The sequence below is a fragment of the Schistocerca piceifrons genome, chromosome 4, assembly GCF_021461385.2.
Source record: "Schistocerca piceifrons isolate TAMUIC-IGC-003096 chromosome 4, iqSchPice1.1, whole genome shotgun sequence".
Classification (NCBI taxonomy): domain Eukaryota; kingdom Metazoa; phylum Arthropoda; class Insecta; order Orthoptera; family Acrididae; genus Schistocerca; species Schistocerca piceifrons.
This window is the reverse complement of record NC_060141.1, coordinates 130129824-130141140: the sequence shown is the minus strand read 5'-3', so window position 1 is coordinate 130141140 and position 11317 is coordinate 130129824. Positions and strand designations below refer to the sequence as shown.

The 11317-nt window shown below is 43.6% G+C and overlaps 1 non-coding gene across 1 annotated transcript; it reads left to right on the top strand.

The window, feature by feature from the left end:
- Window positions 1-10236: 10236 nt before the first annotated feature.
- Window positions 10237-10310, top strand: Trnat-ugu. The gene has a single exon. It is a non-coding gene; the product is annotated as a tRNA-Thr (tRNA).
- Window positions 10311-11317: the final 1007 nt, after the last annotated feature.

Here is an 11317-nt window from a genome sequence, read left to right as displayed (position 1 = left end):
CCAGTATTAGAATCGGAATTTAAAAGAGCTTTGGAGGACTTACGGTCAAATAAGGCAGAAGGCATAGATAACAGTCCATCAGAATTTCTAAAATCATTGGGGGAAGTGGCAACAAAACGACTATTCACGTTGGTGTGTAGAATACATGAGTCTGGCGATATACCATCTGACTTTCGGAAAAGCATCATCCACACAATTCCGAAGACGGCAAGAGCTGACAAGTGCGAGTATTATCGCACAATCAGCTTAACAGCTCATGCATCGAAGCTGCTTACAAGAATAATATACAGAAGAATGGAAAAGAAAATTGAGAATGCGCTAGGTGACGATCAGTTTGGCTTTAGGAAAAGTAAAGGGACGAGAGAGGCAATTCTGACGTTACAGCTAATAATGGAAGCAAGGCTAAAGAAAAATCAAGACACTTTCATAGGATTTGTAGACCTGGAAAAAGCGTTCGACAATATAAAATGGTGCAAGCTGTTCGAGATTCTGAAAAAAGTAGGGGTAAGCTATAGGGAGAGACGGGTCATATACAATACGTACAACAACCAAGAGGGAATAATAAGAGTGGAGTGTAGACATGTATGGAAGTGAAACATGGACGATAAATAATTTGGACAAGAAGAGAATAGAAGCTTTCGAAATGTGGTGCTACAGAAGAATGCTGAAGTTTAGGTGGGTAGATCACATAACTAATGAGGAGGTATTGAATAGAAATCGAGAGAAGAGAAATTTGTAGCACAACTTGACTGAAGAAGGGATCGGTTGGCTGGCTCTGAGCACTATGGGACTTAACTGCTGAGGCCATCAGTCCCCTAGAACTTAGAACTACTTAAACCTAACTAACCTAAGGACGTCACACACATCCATGCCCGAGGCAGGATTCGAACCTGCGACCGTAGCGGTCGCGTCGTTCCAGACTGTAGCGCCTAGAACCGCTCGGCCACTGTGGCCGGCAGGATCGGTTGGAAGGACATGTTCTGAGGCATCAATGGATCACCAATTTAGTATTGGAGGGCAGCGTGGAGGGTAAAAATCGTAGAGGGAGACTAAGAGATGAATACATTAAGCAGATTCAGAAGGATATAGGTTGCAGTTGGTACTGGGAGATGAATAAGCTTGCACATGATAAAGTAGCATGGAGAGCTGCATCAAACCACAACAACAACAACAACAACATCTGGTAGGAAGTAATATGTTGTCCGACACTTCCTGGAAAGTGCGCTCTAAAAATCTCAGTAGTAAACCTCTCCGCGATGCACAACGGCTCTCTTTTATGAACTGCCAGCGGAGTTTGTTCAGCCTCTCGGTAACGCTCTCGCGCCGGGTAAACGATCCCGTGGCGAAATACGCCGCACTAGGTTGAATCTTCTCTGTCTCGTCTGTCAGTCCTACGCGATAAGGATCCCATATTTAAGAACAACACTCATGAACCGGACGAACAAGCGCCTTATAAGCGACTTCCTACGAGGATTAATTACTCCTTAAGATTATTCCTATGACTCTGTCCGATATCTTCTTTTCCTACTATTTTTTTGGTGTGCTCATTCCACTTAAGGTTGCTCTAGATAGTTATTCCTAGATACTTCGCGGTAGATAACGTTTCCAGCAATTTCTCATCAATTGAGTAGTTGTACAGCAGTGGCTTTCTTTACCTGTGTATGCGCAACACATTACGTTTAATTACGCTCAGGGTCAACTGAAAGATCCTGCACCATTCATCAACGCTCTGCAGGCAATTCTGGAAATCGATACTGTCTTCTGTCATTGCTACTTTGTTACAGACAACAGGTTCACCTGCGAAGTCTTAAAGAGCATCCGACGCTTTCTACTGGATGATTTATATACATTGTAAACAATAGCGGTCCTGTCACACTTCCTTGGGGTACTCTGGAAATCACTGCTCATCATCCCTGAAAGTTTGTGACATCATCACGGGATCACTCTGTATGAACTCGTCTTATATCCATTAGGTGAAATTGCGGAACACTATCGAAAGCTTTCCAGAAATCGAGGAACAATTTGAGCGGTGCTATGTACTATTTCTTAGATCTTGACAATGAACAGAGGGGTCTGAATTGCGCAGGATCGCTGTTTGCAGAATGTTTGATAATTCCTACATTGTAGGTTTCCGTTCTTCCAAAAGGTCGCATCACGCGGGCGTGAAACGTGTTCCACAGCAGACTGAGGTTACTGATGTAGGCCTGTATTTATGTGCCTCATTCCTTGAAACGGGGAACGACATCCTGTTTCCTGTCACTTGGAACTTACGATAAACTGCTGCTATAAGGTATGCTGAGGGAAGTAGATTACGAAATAATACACTAAATGAGGTATGCTGCTTGGGCAGTAAAAAACAAACGACGGTCGAGGCAGAGGGGAGATCAAATGCAGACAGGCAAACCCTGAAAAGAATTTCTGAGATAGAGGAATTTGTTAACGTTTGATATCAGTGTAAGTGCTGCGAAGCATTTTCTGACCCTATTTGTTGGATTGTACGAAAGAGAAAAGAAGACGATAATCAAATCAGACAAGAAGGGAATGCAAGCTTTTGAAACTTCAAGCTACAGAAGAATGCTGAAAATTAGCTGAAAAGATCGAATAACTAATGAAGAGGTACCGAAAGTAACTAGAGAAAAATTATGACGTTAGTTGGCATAAGGGATCAGTTAATAAGACACTTGTGGAGATATACAGGGAAGGAATAGTAGCAAAATGCTATCACCGAGCAAGTCGGGTTCTAATTGTTGGTCTCTGCCTGCCAAAGAGATAATAGGTGCCAGTTTTCTTCCCTGGTTCACCGACGACGTATATACTGCATTCCACAGAGTATTTGTAATTAAATATCACCATAGCCCTGATGACACTCACTCATTTGGCGACAGGATATTTTTATCGAGGGTAAGCGAACAGTCTCTACAAGACGCGTTGATCGTCTTATACTCCTCTCGCAGTTCGTAATAATTTATAGCTTGCACACAGCCCTGCAATACTTCATCTCTATTCGCATTTTACAACTGACCGAGCGAGGTGGCACGATAGTTATGAAATTCTGCTAATATCTAGAAGTTAACCTCTTGCCGAATCAGCTCGTTTCGTGGACATTCAGTTCGTTGTATCGCTTAAAACATAGCATCAATTGGTTACTTATCAGAGCAAACCTTTTCTAAATGAGCCTGAGCACCGCCTCTGATAAATTTTGTCATCGACAGAACATTAATTGTCAGCATTCTTTCCCATTCCTTCGCCGTTGAACTAACGGTTGTCGGTGTTGTCACGCTCTGAGAAAAGCAAAAGCAGTTATTTTGGCTCACCGAGCGGTTGAATCATCCCCACGGGAGACGCCTTAAATCCAACAGCTGGTGTGCCGCTCCGTCGTGATGCATCCGAGCTTGAAAAGTGGCAATTTTAAACGGCCCTTTTCTTCACTATTAGACTCGCTTGGCTGCATTAAGTTAGGGCGACACGAAATGTCGGGAGCGAAAATCCTTGCTACAGTTACCCACCTGCTACACATCCGTCGAGGGAATCCTAGCTGCCAATTACGGCTTTTCTGCATAATTACTTAACGGTGGTTTCACAGTGTGTTATGAATTTGAACTGATGTTGACACTCGTTGAGTTACGAGCAGAAATCACTAAACTTTAAGATTGTAAAAGATAAGAACGATTTACCGCCACTATCACGATTTCAACTGAACATACTAAACACTAGCAGCAATTTATATAAATGTATAATAAATTGCTCTCACGCTTATTTTTTATTTATTTGGCTTCAAAAACCGTACACGATTACCACTCTTTATTTTACGTAAGTACATGGCGCAACGAAATAATATTATAGGGACATAAAAATAATTTAATTCACAAAAAAATGGCGTTACTACACTCCGAACATGTATTCGACGTGTACGGTAGAAGTGGCTAGTTGTAATTTGTATGTTTCAGAAGACATTAGTAACATTCTCTATTCAGCGTAATATACGCTATTTTACGAACAAATCAGTGTTCACCAAATTTTTATTTAACCGTAATTACTGTTTTCGGTCGAATTAGGTTCTCTTTGGATCTAAAATTACAATTAAACAGTCTCTTCCAACTCGTGAGACACAATGCATCTTCCTCTAACGTAAGTTGTCAGTGTGTCAGTAACTCGTACCTTGCTACGATTGTGATCGTATTTGCAATGGATCTGGACCAAAGTAAAATTTCGATACCTTCAACGTGTATGGGACAATCTGCTAAATGACAGAAGGTAAGATCACATTTCCTTCGACAAAGCCAATGTATTCTCTACGTCTGTACTTCTACGAGACATTGTCCCGAGAGCCCTTCAGAATTTCGTCACTCTCATGATTGCTTTAAGTCTCTCCCGTTTTGCACTTCCATGTATACATCAGCCTCACTGGTCTGGGGATCAGTGCAGTTTATATCTATGTCTGCCGTAAGACACTACTTGTAGCAAAGAACAAAGACGGTCATTCTCTCTTGTGCAACAACAAAGTATATCGGCTAAATTATTCAACGTCCCCCGCGGTTACCATGGTAAGCTAATGCGTCCAATAAATTTCCCAGACAATCGAGCTCGTTTGTCCAGAAGGGAGTTTCGCACTTCCGTACTCGACTCATTACTCTGCTCTCCAGATAGTGAGTTCGGCGACCTTCAACAAGGCTGCTTCTGTCCCATTATACTCGCTTTGGCCGCTCACACAATGAGTTCGTAACTAGACTCCACCGATGCAGCTGTCCAGCCTTGTGCGAGACAGCTGCGGGAGCAGACACAATGGCAAAGCGAGCCAGGAGGTGGGCAACATGCTGCTGATCTTCACAGGGACACCTGAATACGATAATTGGGAGCTCACGCTAGCCTACTCCCTGGCAGCATACTTGAAGACACACACAAATCTCCAACCTTCCATTAGCTAACGCCTGTAGTGGCTAAAAGGGGCCGGCCGCTGCGGCCGAGTGGTTCTAGGCGCTTTAGTCTGGAACCTCGCGATCGCTACGGTCGCAGGTTCGAATCCTGCCTCGGCAGGGACGTGTGTGATGCCCTTAGGTTAGTTAGGTTTAAGTAGTTCTAAGTTCTAGGGGTCTGATGACCTCAGATGTTAAGTCCCATAGTGCTCAGAGCCACTTGAATCATTTTTCGGCTGAAAGGGCAGCTGAGTGTGCGTAAGAGAAAAGAAAAAAAAAGAAAAAACAGCGGACTCCACATAAAATCAAGAAATCTGTTTCCATGGAAAAATAGCTAGTTACAAATCGTACCACTACTGGTCCTGCGGACTAGCGCCCATGCTCCAGGGATGGCCTATGGTATACAGTGGAGGAATTCTTTTTCAGCGTACGACGTTCTATAATCCTAAGTGGTTCTTGTTTGTGTCTACAATGATTTCTTAAATGCTAATGATTTTTCCAATGATAGCATTTTCCAGAAATTTGTACAAAAAACTATTAAAATATCATGCCAGGCTGCAATGACGTTCAGAGCACATCTATTACAGTGGTGCGGAAATTGACCAATGAAATGCCTCTCTTCTGCTGATTAGCTGAAAGTACTAAATGTGAAAACAATTTGGGCGAGCTGTTTGGAACTTGCGAATTCGAGGAGTCATCCAGCAACACTCCTGGGGGTAGGAGCTTCTTCTTGGGCCCTGTGGGGTGGGGTGAAGTTTTAAGACTGTTGTGTTGTAATACAGCTGTTTTATCTCGTAATGTTGTGGGTGGTGCTTGTGGGTCGACAGGGGTTCGGGAGCAGTAAGTGCAAGCTACCTCCCACACTTGCAAACTCAAAACGTGATAAAATCCACAAGCAATTCTACGGCTTGCAGGTCTACAAAACAACAGAATGACATTGGTAATGATAATCTCTGGCACCACTCAGTGCAAATGGAGCTGAAGTTTAATTACCAAAAATAAAATACAAGAATTCATAAAAACGAAATGAAATAATTAACTTTCTTCGTTAATTAATGACGTTCCTAGTAAGGACATTTGTTTTACACCGGAACAATGAGACCACAGCTTAGTCATATGGAATCGACGAACTGTATTTATTAAGATTAAAGTCACCGCATCGGACTGTTGTGGGAATAGAAATGATGATATCGCAGCCGTTGAAATTAAACATTAATTTATTGATCTTCAAAGATGCTTGTGAGATAAAGGCAAATTACAGTTACAGTTTCTTAATCAAAGATACAAATTAATCAGCATTAATCAGCAGTGAGACAAAATTCCGGTCAATTCCTAAAGCACTGTATAAATGCAGAAAGCACCAGTATGCAAAGTGGAAGACTATTACTCAACAATCAAACTCGTTTTCAATGTCTGAGCAGTTCGCAAATGCAATCATACTGGAGAAGACCAATTCAGGATCCCAGTTTTTTTTTTTTTAAACGAAACTCATGTTGCAGAATAAAGTCGCAAATTGTGAGCTGGACAAAGGAAAAGCAGCGCAAATGCTAAACGCTACAAATACACAAAAAACAGAGAAAGAATTTCCCGGCTGGGGCCGAACACCTCTCGATATCTCTGCGACGAACCGTCGTCCCTCGATCTCGAAGAGCAAGCGTTGTGTTCTATCTACGCTCCACTCCGCTCCCAAATGACACCGGTTGGAGGGGAGAATTGAAGAATTTTTGCCACTGTGACAACGGACAATTTCTCTGCACATTCAAAAATGCACGGGAAGCCTGCAGAATTTTATCAACAAGCGCTTGTAGAATTTCCGTAAACTAACTAGAAGTTGGCACTTGACGGGCTCTTACCTTCATTGGCTGAAAATTTGTCTAGGCTCGAAACTCACCTCATTTCATACGCTGTGTACGTAAAATGGCAGTGGCTCATTATCTGCATATGCTTCTAGGAAAGAACACGAGCGTTACTGGCTATCCCCGAGGGACCTCTCACAGATCGCACAGTTCTGAAACGGCGTTTTGCGGTATCCCGGCCTGGGATCATCGTTACCTGCAGCGGCATTCTCAAGCCACTACACCGTCTTTGGGGGGATTCTGCGTGACCTCCTGGATATCTGCAACTCGACCGCCTGCGGCGGGCCTCTCTCTAACTGCCGACTTTACAAGCCCTGTTCGTCCACACAGAATATTTATAAAAATAAAAAGCAAAGAATTTATTTATCGTTGCTTAGCGTCATGTGACTAACCTGTTAGTCACAGTGTGTATCAAACTGAGAGTGAGTAATACTTCGTGATCCATATAATTATATAAAATTTTTGATTCGATAGAGCGCTCCCATTTTTCACAACGTGCTTGGAAATAAGAGGCCTCTTATCTGAGCATGGAGTCACAATTTAGCTAGAGTTGTTGTTTAAAAAACAAGGCAGACTTGACGACTGTGACTGAAACCAATAAATTTTATTTGTTTCCGTGCAAATTTCAAGTGTAGTGTATTTGTGTATCTTTTGACCACTGCATTTTTAGTTTTATCAAGGAAGATTTCCAAACAGCCGTATGTTTTCAGAAGTTATTTTATTCAGACAACCAGTTTCGGCATTCAATAATGCTCTTGTTAGGCCTCTGCGTGTTAAAAACGAGTATGTATGTAGCGTATGTCAAGGTATACTACAGCTGACTGTTCAGAAAATGAAGCGCAATAACAAAAGTCCTTAAGACCTACAAAATTCAATTTTCAGCGTTAAGATACCTGTGCACATACAGCACAACAAAATAGAATATGTACACAAACTGATTAGCATTGAGACTATCATGAAAGTCTTATTACAGAACATGCCAAACATTACAACAAACCAAACATAGGAAACATGTAATCAGAAGCAAAAACGATTAAATCTTCCCTAACTTTTTCCCTCCACTTTCTATCTTTTTTGTTTGGTTTTATATATTTTCTTATAGATGAGAAGTACCCTAGTTCTTAGGAAAACCTGTACCTGTCGCCTTCCCGTATCCACAAGGAGTCAGCATGAGGCGGTGTATGATCTGGTAGGAGTCTTCATTGTCCAGTTCAGTGGTCGAATGTCGAACGTTTCTGAAACTAGTGAGATTGCTACTGAGCAGTTATTAGTGACAATTCTAACGCTGTTGGACGCTAAATGTATTCCTCCACACGATCACAGTAAATTTTTCTATTGTTAATTATTATTGGCCACCACTGTCCATCACCAGAACAAATGCAGTTGACACCAGATGGTCAGATGGAAATTCTTTGGGACACAAAGCCAGAGACGGAGATCCAGGCCGGCATTTACCTCAAAAACAGCGGTAAATGACCTAAAAACACACTCAGCCTGACCTATGTAACACAGAGAGGATTACTTAATGACAATATTATTCTGCTTTCATTCGTTCTGACGATCACCAATGGTGGCCAATACGGTATTCTTTTAATGGTTGGTTGGTTGGTTTGGGGAAGACCAGACAGCGTGGTCATCGGTCTCATCGGATTATGGAAGGATGGGGAAGGAAATCGGCCGTGCCCTTTCAGAGGAACCATCCCGGCATTTGCCTGAAGTGATTTAGGGAAATCACGGAAAACCTAAATTAGGATGGCCGGACGCGGGATTGAACCGTCGTCCTTCCGAATGCGAGTCCAGTGTCTAACCACTGCGCCACCTCGCTCGGTATTCTTTTAATGGTTATTTTTTGTGAGTCATCATTCCTCTCACTGGTCCAGTCTACCCGCCCATGAATTTCTCTCCTGTGCCTACCCGTTAGTCTCACAGTAGCACGTGAGGCTAACGTTAGCACCTGAGAGCAGCTTCGTCAATTATTTGTTAGATGTACCTCAATATCAGTTTTCATCTATCGCTCTTAGCCTATACAGCTCCCTCTAGTGTCATGGAACGTATTCATCGATGTCGTAACACATGTCCTATGAACTTGTCTCTTCTTGTTATGAATGTTTTCCATGAGTTTTTCTCCACAAGAAGTCCTAATTCTTTAATCAGACCACTTAATTTACGACGTCTTCTGTAGCACTACATCTGAAACACATCAGTCCTCTTATTTTTCGGTTTTCACTACTGCTTAACAGCGTAAAATATTTCCTGCGATTCTATCTCCACGACAGAACGGCATTTTTTTTGCAAAAACGTTAACCCTGTCACGCGTGTCACTACGATGCTTGCGACGCTGTTCAGACGTGTTGGAATAGTGTAGCAGTATAGATAAGGCTACCAAGTTCAACAGCACACGTTTTATAGTAATCATTGGGAGCGGTACGCTATGTGATGCCCTCACAGACGGTAGATGGCAGCACTGGCAATGGAGGGTATGCGTGTGTGTGCGGGGGGGGGGGGGGGGGGTGGTTAGGGGGGGATCCTAGAAAACAGTGCCGTCGTCATTGTAATGCGGAAACGGAACGATTTATCTGATATTTGGATGTGATGTCTGTTCCTTCGGACATGTCCGAAAGAACAGACACCATTGATGACCTGCAGCCATCTAGAACGAATTAGAATTATATTAATACCTTCAGCTGCTGATGGGCGTTGATATACATCAAAGGGGACAGGTGAAAATGTGTGCCTCGACCGGGACTCGAACCCGGGATCTCTTGACTACAGCAAACGAATAACACAAACAAAACTAGGTCCAACTAAGAATGCTTGTAATCTGCCATCTGAAGATGGATTTGTAAAGAAAAATCCGAAACCGGGCATGGTCTGAAGATAATAAACCTTTTTAAACCATACATGTGGCTGGTAGCTGTTCTTTATATAAATTATAAATCTTGATTACATGGCAGACGCTCTATCCATCTGAGCCACCGAGGGCACAGAGGATAGTGCGACTGCATGGACTATCTCGCTCACGCCTCCCGCGAGACCCACATTCTCACCTTGTGGGTCCACACACTACATTCGTAGTGTCCCACCCGAACACACTCAGTACTCATTACTCGTGGAAGACATTCTTACTAAGTCTCGTAAGAGTTCGGGGAATATGTGTGCATCCGCACAGAAGAAGGTCATGTCCGGTGTTTCCAGAACTATATACTCACATGGATATGTTGTCTGTTCTTTCGAGCATGTCCATATAAGTATATAATTCTGGCAACACCGGGAATGACCTTCATCTTCTATGCGGATGCACACATATTTCCCGAACTCTTACAGGACTTGGCAAGAATGTCTTCCACGAGTAATGAGTGTGCTGGGGTTGGGCACTAGGTATGTAGTGTGTGGACCTACAAGGAGAGAATGTGGGTCTCGTGTGAGGCGTGCGCGAGATAGTCCCTGTAGTCACACTATCCTCTGTGGCCTCGGTGGCTCAGATGGATAGAGCGTCTGCCATGTAAGTAGGAGATCCGGGGTTCGAGTCCCGGTCGGGGCACACATTTTCACTTGTCACCGTTGATGTATATGAACGCCCGTCAGCAGCTGAAGATATTAATATAATTCTAATTTCGATTTATCTGTGGTCCAAAAAGGTTGACCATTGGCTTTCGCGCCAAGGGTGGAAGCAATTCCGAATCAGGTAAGTTTGTAACCTGTTCTACTGCTGCTGTGGTTAAAGTACGAGTACACCGTGCATGGCAAAATGGCGCATTCAAAACGGTCGCCGGGGCAACTGTGGGGCACCACGGGCCGTAGATAACAGGGGTGAACGACGGCCGTGACCAGGCGTACAGACGTGCACCTGTTGAGCAACTCACCGTCCAGATGAAACAAGGAGCTACCAACAGTGTGAACAACGTCAGCTCAGCAAACTTTGCTGCCTCTGCTGCCGGTATCTGGTTCATAAACCCAATCTCCGTGCTGTCCACTGGCGACGAAGCATCAGTTTGTACGTCAATAGCGCGACTGTAGGTCCACTGAGTGGCGAAAAAAATGGGTCAAATGGCTCTGAGGACTATGGGACTCAACAGCTTAGGTCATAGGTCCCCTAGAACTTAGAACTACTTAAACCTAACTAACCTAAGGACATCACACACATCCATGCCCGAGGCAGGATTCGAACCTGCGACCGTAGCAGTCCCGCGGTTCCGGACTGCAGCGCCAGAACCGCACGGCCACCGCGGCCGGCTACTGAGTGGCGACAGGTGGCCTTTTCAGAGGAATCGAGTTCTATGCTATGCACTTTGGAGTGTACGGCATGAAATGTCTGAAAGCAACCACCCTGAAACCAAAGAAGAGCGTCATGGTTAAGATTGTTTTCGTGGAGTTCCCTGGATGGTCTAGTCATTCTGGAAGGCACAACGGATCAACACAAGCATCTATCATTGGGGATCGTATCGTCCCCTACATGCAGCTTGTTTTTTTCTGGGAGTAGTTCGAAGACCACTAAGATGAGGTTATTGTACTCCCCTGGTCACCAAAGTCTCCGGATTTGTTCCAATA